The 16,767-nt window shown below is 42.7% G+C and overlaps 1 protein-coding gene across 8 annotated transcripts in view; it reads right to left on the reverse strand.

The window, feature by feature from the left end:
* LOC139762555 (uncharacterized) overlaps positions 1-16,767 on the reverse strand; it is a 712,972-nt gene that overhangs the window by 611,935 nt on the left and 84,270 nt on the right. The window lies entirely within an intron of this gene.

Below are 16,767 nucleotides of genomic sequence, written 5' to 3' on the forward strand. Positions count from 1 at the left end.
TATATATATGTGGTATACAGGGGTTGACGTGCTGTCAGTGGATTGAAGCAGGGCATGTGGAGCGTCTGGGGTAAACCATGGAAGGCTGTGTAGGTATGTATATTTGCGTGTGTGGACGTGTGTATGTGCATGTGTATGGGGGGGGGGGTTGGGCCATTTCTTTCGTCTATTTCCTTGCGCTACCTCGCAAACGCGGGAGACAGCGACAAAGTATAAAAAAAAAAAAAAAAAAAAAAAAAAAATATATATATATATATATATATATATATATATATATATATATATATATATATATATATATATATATATATATATATATATATATATATATATATATATATACATATATATATATGAAGGGCGTAAATGGGGAGGTGATAACAAGTAGCGGTGATGTGAGAAGGAGATGGAATGAGTATTTTGAAGGTTTGTTGAATGTGTCTGATGACAGAGTGGCAGATATAGGGTGTTTTGGTCGAGGTGGTGTGCAAAGTGAGAGGGTTAGGGAAAATGATTTGGTAAACAGAGAAGAGGTAGTAAAAGCTTTGCGGAAGATGAAAGCCGGCAAGGCAGCAGGTTTGGATGGTATTGCAGTGGAATTTATTAAAAAAGGGGGTGACTGTATTGTTGACTGGTTGGTAAGGTTATTTAATGTATGTATGACTCATGGTGAGGTGCCTGAGGATTGGCGGAATGCGTGCATAGTGCCATTGTACAAAGGCAAAGGGGATAAGAGTGAGTGCTCAAATTACAGAGGTATAAGTTTGTTGAGTATTCCTGGTAAATTATATGGGAGGGTATTGATTGAGAGGGTGAAGGCATGTACAGAGCATCAGATTGGGGAAGAGCAGTGCGGTTTCAGAAGTGGTAGAGGATGTGTGGATCAGGTGTTTGCTTTGAAGAATGTATGTGAGAAATACTTAGAAAAGCAAATGGATTTGTATGTAGCATTTATGGATCTGGAGAAGGCATATGATAGAGTTGATAGAGATGCTCTGTGGAAGGTATTAAGAATATATGGTGTGGGAGGCAAGTTGTTAGAAGCAGTGAAAAGTTTTTATCGAGGATGTAAGGCATGTGTACGTGTAGGAAGAGAGGAAAGTGATTGGTTCTCAGTGAATGTAGGTTTGCGGCAGGGGTGTGTGATGTCTCCATGGTTGTTTAATTTGTTTATGGATGGGGTTGTTAGGGAGGTAAATGCAAGAGTCCTGGAAAGAGGGGCAAGTATGAAGTCTGTTGGGGATGAGAGAGCTTGGGAAGTGAGTCAGTTGTTGTTCGCTGATGATACAGCGCTGGTGGCTGATTCATGTGAGAAACTGCAGAAGCTGGTGACTGAGTTTGGTAAAGTGTGTGGAAGAAGAAAGTTAAGAGTAAATGTGAATAAGAGCAAGGTTATTAGGTACAGTAGGGGTGAGGGTCAAGTCAATTGGGAGGTGAGTTTGAATGGAGAAAAACTGGTGGAAGTGAAGTGTTTTAGATATCTGGGAGTGGATCTGTCAGCGGATGGAACCATGGAAGCGGAAGTGGATCATAGGGTGGGGGAGGGGGCGAAAATTTTGGGAGCCTTGAAAAATGTGTGGAAGTCGAGAACATTATCTCGGAAAGCAAAAATGGCTATGTTTGAAGGAATAGTGGTTCCAACAATGTTGTATGGTTGCGAGGCGTGGGCTATGGATAGAGTTGTGCGCAGGAGGATGGATGTGCTGGAAATGAGATGTTTGAGGACAATGTGTGGTGTGAGGTGCTTTGATCGAGTAAGTAACGTAAGGGTAAGAGAGATGTGTGGAAATAAAAAGAGCGTGGTTGAGAGAGCAGAAGAGGGTGTTTTGAAATGGTTTGGGCACATGGAGAGAATGAGTGAGGAAAGATTGACCAAGAGGATATATGTGTCGGAGGTGGAGGGAACGAGGAGAAGAGGGAGACCAAATTGGAGGTGGAAAGATGGAGTGAAAAAGATTTTGTGTGATCGGGGCCTGAACATGCAGGAGGGTGAAAGGAGGGCAAGGAATAGAGTGAATTGGAGCGATGTGGTATACAGGGGTTGACGTGCTGTCAGTGGAGTGAATCAAGGCATGTGAAGCGTCTGGGGTAAACCATGGAAAGCTGTGTAGGTATGTATATTTGCGTGTGTGGACGTGTGTATGTACATGTGTATGGGGGGGGGGGGGTTGGGCCATTTCTTTCGTCTGTTTCCTTGCGCTACCTCGCAAACGCGGGAGACAGCGACAAAGTATAAAAAAAAAAAAAAAAAAATATATATATATATATATATATATTTATATATATATATATATATATATATATATATATATATATATATATATATATATATATATATATATATATATATATATATATATATATATATATAAATGAGAGAGAGAGCGTTAATGGGATGGCCTTGATTAGGGCCTCAGCTGCCCGTGCCGTCTCAGTTAACATAAAAGAAAAAGAAACGGCCTATTTGCTTTCTTAGCAGGTTCATTACAGTGCTGGGAGAACATCAGAAGTTTTTAGAGACTGGCACCCCTAGATCCCTGTCATAAGGGTTGTTTTTACCTTATGGCCAACAGTTCATAATCGACTTTTTGCTGAGGTTTCCTGTTTGCAACAGCTGACATTATTAACGTCAAGTGACATTTGCCATTTCCTAGACCATTTCTACTATCTTATCTAGATCCTCTTTCAATGATAACCTATCTTCTTTAGAGAGAGAGAGAGAGAGAGAGAGAGAGAGAGAGAGAGAGAGAGAGAGAGAGAGAGAGAGAGAGAGAGCACGATAAGCTGTGCAAGAAAGTGACGATAGAAAAAATTTCAAGTACTGGTGGGGAGGTTGGGTGCGTGGCAATATTGTTGCCTCCTGGGCGTCAGTTGGGTTTGGCGGTGAGCGGTAGTTAGCGCCTCGCGTACCTCGTCCTAGGAGACGCAAACTCACTTACTCTGATTGCCACTAATGGTAAAAACCTTCCAGGGAGGCTGGCTGGCTCCGACCCAGCAGGTCCAGGTACAGTGGGAGTAAACCCCCTACCACCACTGCCTCTACCCAACGCTGCCTCACCCGACCACCGTCACCTGTACCCAACGCTGCCTCACCTCCCCGACTAATCCTTTCTATTTAGTTTTTTCCGTGATACAAGTTGTCGTCTTTTTTTCGGGCCAATTTTTTATCTTGCTTTTGAGTCATGCAACGTTGTGGAAAATTTGTGTTTATAATGTGTTATGATGGCTCTTCGGATTTCATTCAGGTTCCCTCGACTGATCGTTGACAATTATACCGTCCACCCTCGCTCTAAGACCAATCTAGCAACACCCCTACTCTCACTCAGTCACCATCCTCGCTCCGTCACCATTCTTCCTTTGTTGCCATCCTCGTTCCATCAACATCCTTTTTCCAACACCACCATCGTTCCACCATCATTCTCCCTTTACTACCATTCCATTATCACCCTCAGTCCAACATCCCCCTCAGCGTATGGCTATTGTTGGTTTATCACTACTCTCGCGCCATCACAACATTTATTCCCTCAACAACCTCGTTCCTCACCACCCTCGTTCCATCACCACCCTGTGGCCTTAGGTGGAGTTCTCTATTGATTCTTTTTCTTTAGATCGTCTTTTGCTATTTCTTCTGTTCGTTCAATCAATTCATTTTGCTATTATTCTTTCTTCTCTATGCCAGGAATTCTAAAAAAGTACAATACCTCTTGATGTGAAGGTTATATTTCTGTCAAGTGTTTGTTGCCTACCTTGTGTCCCGCCTATATCCTTGTATCCTGACATTCATAACTTTACAAGCCCTAGCCACAATCCCAAGTTGTCCTATGATAAGAAGACGTTAAGAAAAGGTCTGAATTTGCATTTCTTTCATTCTATGAATTAAATAAGGAAGTCAGTCACCTTCAGCACCAGAAGTATCTCAAAAACCGCGCATAACAAAGCCTTCTATCGGTTGGTATTGACTGTAACTCACCCACTAGGTGACGGCAGGTGGTTCAGTTTAGGTATCATGGCACAACGTGACCTAACACCAACAGACCCCATACTTGCCTTCTTTTAACCCTGTATTATCAAACTTCTCAAAACTGAATATATGTTCATCATACTGGCCTGCTCACTCCTCATATTCTTATGTTCGTAAATGAATTTATTCTAACGGCACCTCCTCCTTCAGCAGCCCCTTCTAAGCGTGTATACGAGCACCTAAACAAAGCTGACCGGAATAACTTGCATAACTTTTCTGACTTTCCTTGGGTAAATTAGTCTCATGTGTGGTGATGCTTCTGTCTCCGCCAAAAGCATAGCAGAGGTTATTCTTGAGGGAAGAGAAGCATTTATCCCCTCTTCCTCCAAGACGACCTCTTCATCCAATCCATGGTTCAACCGTTCCTGTTCTGAGGCCATTCAGGCAAGGGATCAGGCATACCAGGCTTGGAAAAATTGTCCTTCCTCTGTCTTTCATTCAGCTTTTATCGCTACCCGTAATCGCTGCTAGCACGTTTTCCTTGAGGCGAAGCGTTCCTCTTTTCAAAGGAAGTGCGACAACCTCTCCTCGTCATCCACTGATAGGTCTTTCTAGTCTTTAGCTAAGGGCATCTCTGACAACTTCTGTCGTTCCACCTTTTCCTCATTCTTCTGTTCTGACGGTACTATAGCTGTTTCTCCCGTAGACAAAGCAAGTCTCCTTGGTTCCCGTTTCTTCTCTAAATCCACCTTGGATGAACCTTACATTCCTTCACCCCTATGCTCCTCATACTAATCCCGTAATCTCTTAACGGATTGTCCGAAAAGCACTTCTTTCTCCGGACACAAGAAAAGCTTATAGTTCTGATTGCATCCAACTCCGTGTATTGAAGGAGTGTGCCTCTGAACTTGCACCTGTACCTACTTGTCTCCGTTCCTGTTTACAAAACAAGTTCTATCGGAAACTCCTCACAACTCTCGTTTCTCCTTTGACAGTTCTGCAGTTCCAATTCTTAACTCAGTGAACATACTTGGTATTACAGTTTCATCCATTTTTTTCTTTGAAACTCCACATCACATTACGGGAATAGCTAAGTTTACTTCTAAAAATATCTGGGTGAACTGTTTAGATGTCGAAAGTTCTCTTCTGAGCAGTTGCTTCTTTTATACAAGGGAGTGATTCGTCCTTGTATGCAGTACTGCTCTCACATTTAAGTGGCTCTAGCTCAGCATCCCTACTTGACAGGGTTGAGTCGAAAGCGATCCGACTTATAAACTGTCCAGGCTAACTTCCAAACTTGACCCTCTTGTTTTACGTTGCAATGTTGGTTCACTTTCCCTCTCAATAGGTATTACTCTGTTCTTGTTTTTTGCTGGTTGCTTGTGTGCCCATACCACTAGCTAGACCATGCAATACTCGGCAAGCTGCTGCGTGACGTGATTATTGTGTGGCCATCAGCAACTCACAGGTGGGCTGTTTTGATACCTGTTTCTTTCCCTACACGTCGAAGCTTTGGAACTCTCAACCTTCTCATGTCTTTCCCAATAACGATGACCTATCACATTTCAAAAGACATGGTTTTCACTCCCTCCAAAATTCGGAAATACTTTTCCTTGTCTTCTTTTCCCGTTTCATAATTCTCTCTATATTTCAAGTAAGGCCCGGCCTTGATGTGAACTTTTGTCTGTGACTGGAACCTTCAATATAGAAAGAAAAAAGTATAATCATTAGGCTAACATCACCACGCTAACAGTATCTCCAGATACTGTTAACAGTATTAACAGGTTAACATCATTATTAGGCTAACAACATTACCAGACCTATAGTATCACCAGGTTGACGGTATCATCACCAGGCTGACGGTATCACCAGACTAAAAACATCAACATAATATATCAGTAAGAGAACCCCAGCACCATACCAGGTTGAGAGCATCACCGGAACAGCACATTATGAAGCTAACAGAGCCACAAAGTTAACAATGTCACCAGGATTATAGCGTCACCAGAATGACAGCATCCCAGGGATAACGGCATCACCAAGTTAGCAGCAATACTTGCCTGTCGATATGACTGGGCTAACATCACCAGCTTAACACCATCACATAGTATCACCAGGCTAACAATGTCACGAATTTCGTTAGTAATACTAAGATAGTAGTGTTACCAGGTTAAAATCATCCCTAGGCTTGCACAGTTGCTAGTCTAATAGCATCACGGCTAACCGGGGTCACTAGGTATGTACCATCACCGGGCTAGCAGTGTTACAAAGTTAATTGCATAACAATGGTGGTAGTGCTACCAGGATAATTGGATCACCAATCTAGCAGTGTTATCAAGTTAACAGTATTACTCTGCTAGTAGTTTTACCAGATTGACATTACCACCAAACTAGCTGTGGCACCAAGTGAATAGCATCAACCGGATAGCAGTGTCATCAGACTGATCAAGTCACCAGGCATGAAGTGTCAGTAGGTTAAAAGCATCTTCAGACAAGGACCATCTCAGGCTACCGACCATCCATCTGATTGACTGCCAAAGCCACACAAGGGAAACTGTCTGAGGGAAACCTTACAGTGATGGTGGACTTAACGAGAAGTTGATGAAATAACAGTCGTGTGCGATGTGTATTGTGGCATATATATATATATATATATATATATATATATATATATATATATATATATATATATATATATATATATATATATATATATATATATATATATATATATATATATATATATTTATTAATATTTATCTATTTTGCTTTGTCGCTGTCTCCCGCGTTTGCGAGGTAGCGCAAGGAAACAGCCGAAAGAAATGGCCCAACCCACCCCCATACACAATGTACACAAACACACGCCCACACACGCAAATATTCATACCTATACATCTCAATGTACACATATATATACACACACAGACACATACATATATACCCATGCACACAATTCACACTGTCTGCCCCTATTCATTCCCACCGCCACCTCGCCACACATGGAATACCATCCCCCTCCCCTCTCATGTGTGCGAGGTAGCACTAGAAAAAGACAACAAAGGCCCCATTCGTTCACACTCAGTCTCCAGCTGTCACGCAATAATGCCCGAAACCACAGCTCCCTTTCCACATCCAGGCCCCACACAACTTTCCATGGTTTACCCAGACGCTTCACATGCCCTGATTCAATCCACTGACAGCACGTCAACCCCGGTATACCACATCGATCCAATTCACTCTATTCCTTGCCCGCCTTTCACCCTCCTGCATGTTCAGGCCCCGATCACACAAAATCTTTTTCACTCCATCTTTGCACCTCCAATATGGTCTCCCACTTCTCCTCGTTCCCTCCACCTCCGACACATATATCCTCTTGGTCAATCTTTCCTCACTCATTCTCTCCATGTGCCCAAACCATTTCAAAACACCCTCTTCTGCTCTCTCAACCACGCTCTTTTAATTTCCACACATCTCTCTTACCCTTACATTACTTACTCGATCAAACCGCCTCACTCCACACATTGTCCTCAAACATCTCATTTCCAGCACATCCACCCTCCTGCGCACAACTCTATCCATAGCCCACGCCTCGCAACCATACAACATTGTTGGAACCACTATTCCTTCAAACATAGCCATTTTTGCTTTCCGAGATAATGTTCTCGACTTCCACACATTCTTCAAGGCTCCCAGAATTTTCGCCCCCTCCCCCACCCTATGATCCACTTCCGCTTCCATGGTTCCATCCGCTGCCAGATCCACTCCCAGATATCTAAGACACTTTACTTCCTCCAGTTTTTCTCCATTCAAACTTACCTCCCAATTGACTTGACCCTCAACCCTACTGTACCTAATAACCTTGCTCTTATTCACATTTAGTCCTAACTTTCTTCTTTCACACACTTTTCCAAACTCAGTCACCAGCTTCTGCAGTATCTCACATGAATCAGCCACCAGCGCTGTATCATCAGCGAACAACAACTGACTAACTTCCCAAGCTCTCTCATCCCCAACAGACTTCATACTTGCCCCTCTATCCAAAACTCTTGCATTCACCTCCCTAACAACCCCATCCATAAACAAATTAAACAATCATAGAGACATCACACACCCCTGCCGCAGACCTACATTCACTGAGAACCAATCACTTTCCTCTCTTCCTACACGTACACATGCCTTACATGCTCGATAAAAACTTTTCACTGCTTCTAACAACTTGCCTCCCGCACCATATATTCTTAATACCTTCCACAGAGCATCTCTATCAACTCTATCATATGCCTTCTCCAGATCCATAGATGCTACATACAAATCCATTTGCTTTTCTAAGTATTTCTCACATACATTCTTCAAAGCAAACACCTGATCCACACATCCTCTACCACTTCTGAAACCACAGTGCTCTTCCCCAATCTGATGCTCTGTACATGCCTTCACCCTCTCAATCAATACCCTCCCATATAATTTACCATATAATATATATATATATATATATATATATATATATATATATATATATATATATATATATATATATATATATATATATATATATATATATACATGTGTATACATGTATATGTCTGTGTGTGTATATATATGTATACGGTGAGATGTATAGGTATGTATATTTGTGTGTGTGGACGTGTATGTATATACATGTGTATGTGGGTGGGTTGGGCCATTCTTTCATCTGTTTCCTTGCGCTACCTCGCTAACGCGGGAGACAGCGACAAAGCAAAATAAATAAATAAAATAATATATATATATATATATATATATATATATATATATATATATATATATATATATCCCTGGGGATAGGGGAGAAAGAATGCTTCCCACGTATTCCCTGCGTGTCGTAGAAGGCGACTAAAAGGGGAGGGAGCGGGTTGCTGGAAATCCTCCCCTCTCGTTTTTTTCAATTTTCCAAAAGAAGGAACAGAGAAGGGGGCCAGGTGAGGATATTCTCTCAAAGGCCCAGTCCTCTGTTCTTAACGCTACCTCGCTATTGCGGGAAATGGCGAATAGTACGAAAGAAAGAAAAAAAGATATATATATATATATATATATATATATATATATATATATATATATATATATATATATATATATATACATATAGGACATACAAACCCCCAACAGCCAGGATCGAAGTACATAGTACTTCTAAGTCATTTCCCTATTACGGGCGATCATAGCCTAGCAGTAGCGCTCTCGCCTGTTGCACAGGATTCCCGGGTTCGATACTGGCTGTTGGAGGTTGATATGATATATGCATTATTTACATATGATATGCTTTGTCGCTGTCTCCTGCGTTTGCGAGATAGCACAAGGAAACAGACGAAAGAATGGCCCAACCCACCCACATACACATGTATATACATAAACGCCCACACACGCACATATACATACCTATAAATTTCAACGTATACATATATATACATACACAGACATATACATATATACACATGTACATATTCATACATGCTGCCTTCATCCATTCCCGCCACCACCCCGCCACACATGAGATGGCACCACCCTCCCTCACCACGCGCGCGAGGTAGCGCTAGGAAAAGACAACAAAGGCCACATTCGTTCACACTCAGTCTTTATTTGTAATGTAAAATGCACCGAAGCCACAGCTCCCTTTCCACATCCAGGCCCCACAAAAACTTTCCATAACTTACCCCAGACGCTTCACATGGGAGCGGGGATTTGTAATTCTTCCCCTCCCGTTTTCAATTTTCCTAAAGAAGGAACAGAGAAGGGAGCAAAGTGAGGATATTCCCTTTAAGGCTCAGTCCTCTGTTCTTATCGCTACCTTGCTAACGCGGAAAATGGCGAATATGTACGAAAGAAAAGATATATATATATATATATATATATATATATATATATATATATATATATATATATATATATATATATATATATATATATATATATATATACTTTGTCTTTGTCTCCCGCGTTAGCGAGGTGGCGCAAGGAAACAGACGAAAGAATGGCCCAACCAACCCACATACACATGTATATACATACACGTCCACATACGCACATATCCATACCTATACATCTCAACGTATACACATATATACACACAGACATATACATATATACACATGTACATAATTCATACTGTCTGCCCTTATCCATTTCCATCGCCACCCCGACACACATGAAATGACAACCCCTGTCCCCCGTATGTTCGCGAGGCAGCGCTAGGAAAAGACATTAAGGCCACATTCATTCACAATCAGTCTCTAGCTGTCATGTATAATGCACCGAAACCACAGCTCCCTTTCCACATCCAGGTCCCACAGAACTTTCCATGGTTTACCCCATACTCTTCACATCCCCTAGTTCAATCCATTGACAGTACGTCGACCTCGGTATACCACCTCGTTCCAATTCACTCTATTCCTTGCACGCCTTTTTTCCTCCTGCATGTTCAGGCCCCGATCACTTAAAATCTTTTTCACTCCATCTTTCCACCTCCAATTTGGTCTCCCTCTTCTCCTCGTTCCCTCCACCTCTGACACATATATCCTCTTCGCCAATCTTTCCTCACTCATTCTCTCCATGCGACCAAACCATTTCAAAACACCCTCTTCTGCTCTCTCAACGACACTCTTTTTATTACCATACATCTCTCTTATCCTTTCATTACTTACTCGATCAAACCACCTCACACCACATATTGTCCGCAAACATCTCATTTCTAATACATCCACCCTCCTCCGCACAACTCTATCCATACCCCACGCCTCGCAACCAGAGAGAGAGAGAGAGAGAGAGAGAGAGAGAGAGAGAGAGAGAGAGAGAGAATAAGGAGAGCAGGAGGCAGTGTGCGCAAGAGTCACAATCAGGACCCCGCTCTAGAAACCCTGCAAGTGTTATCAATTTAGCAAGGAGAATACGGCGGCCGTCGCAGGGCTTCGTCCCTTTCAAAACATCTCTTTATGAAGTTCGGTTCCAGCTTGCTTGTCCTTAGGGGCTGCTTTGACCCCGACCGATATCAGATTTGAGTCAGGCGGATGATGGAATGAAGTATGATCTCGTTGTCTCTCCCTCATTTAACATTATATTCTTCTCATGACTGTGCTTCCGTGTACGTATGATTGGAAAGATGCGAGACATTAGGTCACGTTTGACGGTCGCTGAACCGCCTAACTGGTGCCATATGTTGTCTTCCCAAATGGTGCCATGTATTGCGCCGCACACGTGTTGTGCCACTCCAACTGGTGTTTTATGTAGTATGACTGAAAGAGAGAAGAGACCGTCACAGTAAAGTATATGTCATTTGTCATAACATATACTTTATTATGAAGGTCTCTTTTTTTCCTCTCTGTCACACACACACACACACACACACACACACACACACACACACACACACACACACATCAATACAGAGGTCTGGACAAGATGTAGAATCTCATAGTATCTCTCACAAACAATTTATCTGCTCAAACCTAAGCCTCATCAGCTTGGTAGTCCACCCTAACGAAAAGCAAGTACACAAACCTGAGCAACAAAGAAGTCCAATCACCTACACAATAAATCCTCCAATACTAAAGTAAAGTTTATATAGTTTCATTATGTACTGAACATATGGAATAGATATTAACGATTTACATATGGGCGAGAGGATTTGAACCCTGTACTACCTCACAACAGGCCGGCACTTTATCCATTGAAACAGAGGCGACAAAGGCAGACTAACTAATTGGTCAATGAGATTCCCTGTCAAATCTCGTGACTTAGGCTAGGGAAAGCCCGGGTTCTCACGGTCGTACGGCCTGCTGCGCTTTGGGACTGGGTTCGAATCCCCTTCGCCCATAGGTGAATAATTATCATCTTTTCCTTGTGCCCTGTTCATGTTAAAGTTATATATTTTTTACTGAAGTTGAGGAGGTTTCAGTTGATGATGCTTGCGACCCATGTGGGTGCAGGCATCCTGGTTATAATATGTCTTAGATAAACCATACATTTGAGACAAGGAAGGACTCAGAGAAGATAATTTCGTAAGTCATCACCGTCTTTAAGCTACTTTTTAATTTTCTTATCAAACTTGCTGTTTACTGTTTCTGTGGGATCACTTCTAACAAGAGCATATATACTCTTACCCTCTAATAAATCATACGTGTATTGTCCATAAATAAGCCATACATTATTGTCATCATAATGTAGACTTTCTACCATACTGTCATTACAACTAAGGCTTTCCACCATATTGACATCATCATGTAAGTTTCTTACTATACTTTCATTACAATGTAGGCTGTCTACCATATTGTCATTACAATGTACGTTTCCTACCATACTGTCATTGTAATATCAGCTCCCTACCATACTGTCATTGTAATATCAACTTCCTACCATACTGTCGTTATAATGGTGTCTTGCCTACTGGCATTATAGCGTACGTTTCCTACCATATTGTCACTATAGTATAAGCTTCCTACCATACTATTATTCTGATTTAGACTTCCTACCATATTGTCATTATAATGTGAGCTTCTTACCATACTTGTCCCTCAACCCTGCTGAACCTAACAGCCTTGCTTTTATTCATATTCACTCTCAGCTTTCACACACTCTTCCAAGCTCAGTCATCAACTTCTGCAGTTTCTCAATTGGATCAGCCACCAATGCTACATCATCGGTGGACAACAACTGACTCATTTTCCAGGCCTTCTCATCCCCCAACGGCTGCATACTCGCTTCTTTCTCCAAGACTTGCGTTTACTTTCCTCATCATCCCATTCAGAAAAAAACAAATCCCCAAAAAAGATCGAATCTCTATTTCTTACTTTTTGTTTTAAACTCTCATACATAACAATATCAGCACATGCCGGGTCACTAAGGAACCATGCATACGAAATTTGTATAAAATTTGGCAAATTGTGAGCTCATCTGAAAAACAAGTGTTCAATAGCAGCAGATGTTTTACAAATGTTTTAAAGTCCAGCTAATCGTACTCGCTAATCAGAATGTTTTTTTTTCTGTTTAGAAATATTTCTATCAATGCAATGATATCAACGTGTTCAGTGTTTACCAAACAATGCATTTCAGCTATCTTGTTTTCGACTATCTTTTATTCATATAAAGTTCATCTAATTTCTTTGTGTGATGTCATACAAATTGGGAGTTATAACTCTGATGACCAGGTGACCCTTACACTCGTCCCCAGTTATCCTTGGATATTGCTGCAGGGACTGTACTTGATCTGACCTCATCATTGTTACATGTAGTATGACCTGACCCCACTTGCCTCTCCCATATGGTCGACTAACCTACATCTACGGTCCTGATGGTAGGACGGAAGTGTAAACGTTGCATAGACACTTGGAGTGACTATGATAACGGAGAATGATACGCTTTAGGCGAAGGTGGGACCGGGATCAGGAAACAGGTGGAGGATGGGGCTGGGTCCGCAACTCAGGTGAAGGGTAGAATCAGGGCTGTGGTTCAGGTGAAGGACCATGCGGAAAGGCTGCGTCTGGGGATTTGGAGGGTGGTACCTGGTGCAGGACTCAGATGGAGAGTGTGACCGGGTTCAGGGCTCAGGTGGAGAGTAAGGGCTGATACGGGGCTCATTTAAAGAGTGGAGCTGGGGCCGGTGGAGGTCAGTAAGGCAGGGGCGAATTCGGGTCTCGGGTTTTGGGTCGTAATGGTAGAGTGGATTTGCGGCTCAAGTGGAGTTCCATGCGGGTGAACCGAATCCGAGGCTCAGGTGGAGGGAAGTAAGGATGGAGCGAGGCTTAGGTTCAGGTGGAGGGTCGTCAAAATGAAGACTGTTTTGGGGCTCAAGTGGAAATACTTGAGGGTTTGACGGGAGCAGGGCTCATGTGGAAGGACATGAGAGTGGGGCGTGTCTGGGGCTTAGGTGGAGGACCGTGAGAGTACGGCGGGTCTGGGGCTCAACATTAGCACCAGTGTACACAGGAGTCGGATGGGTTAGGTCGCAGGGCATGAGAAGCCCGGAGAAACCGATGCGTTTGTAAACACCCTTGCGTTTACACGGATTTATAGTGCGTCACGAATCGTTAAAGCGGAGTGGGAGCTTCAGGGAACGCACGGATCGTTATGGGGCGCCACTGATTGTAAATACTACAGCGCTGACGATGTTCACCTGATACGTGCCTGGTGATGGTACCCTTCGGATGACTATACCTGGAAAATGATGGTTCTTATGAAGTGACGGTACCTACCAGGTGATGGTACAAGGTGATGGTACCTACCAGCTAACGGAACTTACCTGTTGATGGCACCCTCCAGGTGAAGATACCTGCTACGTAACGGTATTACCAGATGACGGTACTTACAAGGTGACGATATCTGTCAGATGAAGGTAACTTCCAGGTGACATTACATACAATGTGACAGAACCTACCAGCCGACGGTACCTACCAGGTTACAGTACCTACCAGACGGCGGTATTTACCAGGATACAGTACCTACCGGGTGATGTTGCTCTCCAGGTGACGATTCTGCTCGGTATCTTTACATACACAGTGATGGTACTTACCACTTAATGGTAGAAGACGATATCTGCCAGTTGATTGCACTTACCAAATGACGATACCTACCAGGTGACGGTATTTAAGAGATGACAGTGTCTATCAGGCAGCGATACCTATCAGGTGATGGCATCTAACAGGTAAGAGTATCTATAAAGTGACGATACCAATCAAATTAAAGTACCTACCAAGTGAAGGTAATTACGAGGTGACGGAACTCTCTGGATGATGGTGTCTACCAGGTGAGATTACCTACAAAGGTGACGATACATACCAGGTGACGGTACATACTATGTGAAATTACGAGGTGACTGAACTCTTCAGGTGAAGATATCTACCAGGTGATGGTACCCACCACGTGACTGTATTTACCAGGTAACGTTACCAGTAAGGTGAAGCCGCTCTCCCTGTATAGCCACACTATAAAGTCATAGATAGATTCTTATTGCAACTTGTGTTGTATAGAATGAGAAGAAAACTGTTGTTACACCAAGATTTACAGTGCCAGGTACTAGTGGCAATGAACATGAAACGGAGTCTTAGAGGCGTTCCTAAGCGTCACAGTGCGTCACAAGTGTCACGAACCGAAATAAGAGAAACACCTCGTTATCACTTTCCAAGATTAAAGTGTTCCCTGCAGAGTAGGCTGGCGCCTTCATGATTACCTGCATCCATCGTGACCCGGGAAAATATAGGATGTGTGTTTGGGCCTTTTCTCCCCCGGGAAAATCATACAGCAAGTATTCTCCCCACCCCTGTCGTCTACGTTGAGACAATCAGACAAAACGCATCATCCCCACCCCGGTCGTCTCCCCTGAGAAAATCATATAAGTATATTTCACATGATGTCTCAACTGAGACGGTCAGAAAACGCGTATCCTCCCCACCCTCGCCCCCTTCACTGAGATAATCATACGACATATTCTCCCAACACCCTTCCATACTTTGGCAGGATCTTGTATCTCCCTTGATAATGTGATCATTACACGACAGTGCACTTGGGAACTTATCAGCGCTGGTGGTTGATTCGTGTGAGAAACTGCAGAAGCTGGTGACTGAGTTTGGTAAAGTGTGTGAAAGGAGAAAGCTGAGAGTAAATGTGAATAAGAGCAAGAATATTAGGTACAGTAGGGTTGAGGGACAATTCAAATGAGAGGTAAGTTTGAATGTAGAAAAACTGGAGGAAGTGAAGTGTTTTAGATATCTGGGAGTGAATTTGGCAGCGGATGGAGCCATGGAAGCAGAAGTGAATCATAGGGTAGGGGAGGGGGCGAAAGTTCTGTGAGCGTTGAAGAATGTGTGGAAGTCGAGAACATTATCTCGGAAAGCAAAAATGGGTATGTTTGAAGGAATAGTGGTTCTAACAATGTTATATGGTTACGAGGCGTGGGCTATGGATAGAGTTGTGCGGAGGAGGGTGGATGTGCTAGAAATGAGATGTTTGAGGACAATATGTGGTGTTAGGTGGTTTGATCGAGTAAGCAATAGTAGGGTAAGAGAGATGTGTGGTAGTAAAAAGAGTGTGGTTGAGAGAGCAGAAGAGGGTGTTTTGAAATGGTTTGGTCACATGGAGAGAATTGACCAAGAGGATATATGAGTCAGAGGTGGAGGGAACGAGAAGTGGGAGACCAAATTGGTTGTGGAAAGATGCAGTGAAAAAGATTTTGAGTGATCGGGGTCTGAACATGCAGGAGGGTGAAAGGCGTGCAAGGAATAGGGTGAATTGAAACGATGTGGTATACCGGGGTGGACGTGCTGTCATTGGATTGAACCAGGGCGTGTGAAGCGTCTGGGGTAAACCATGGAAAGGTCTGTGGGGCCTGGATATGGAAAGGGAGCTGTGGTTTCAGTGCATTATACGTGACAGCTAGAGACTGAGTGTGAACGGATGTGGCCTTTGTTGTCTTTTCCTAGCTCTACCTCGCGCACATGCAGGGGGAAGGGGTTGTTAAACATAAAGGCAGGCAGACAGTATGAATTATGTACGTGTATATATGTATATCTCTGTGTGTGTATATATATGTATATGTCTGTGTGTATATACATGTATACGTTGAGATGTATAGGTATGTATATTTGCGTGTGTGGACGTGTATGTATATACATGTGTATGTGGGAGGGTTGGGCCATTCTTTCTGTTTCCTTGCGCTACCTCGTTAACGCGGGAGACAGCGACAAAGCAAAATGATAATAATGAAAATATATATATATATATATATATATATATATATATATATATATATATATATATATATATATATATATATATATATAGAT

This window comes from Panulirus ornatus, chromosome 43 (assembly GCF_036320965.1).
Source record: "Panulirus ornatus isolate Po-2019 chromosome 43, ASM3632096v1, whole genome shotgun sequence".
NCBI lineage: Eukaryota > Metazoa > Arthropoda > Malacostraca > Decapoda > Palinuridae > Panulirus > Panulirus ornatus.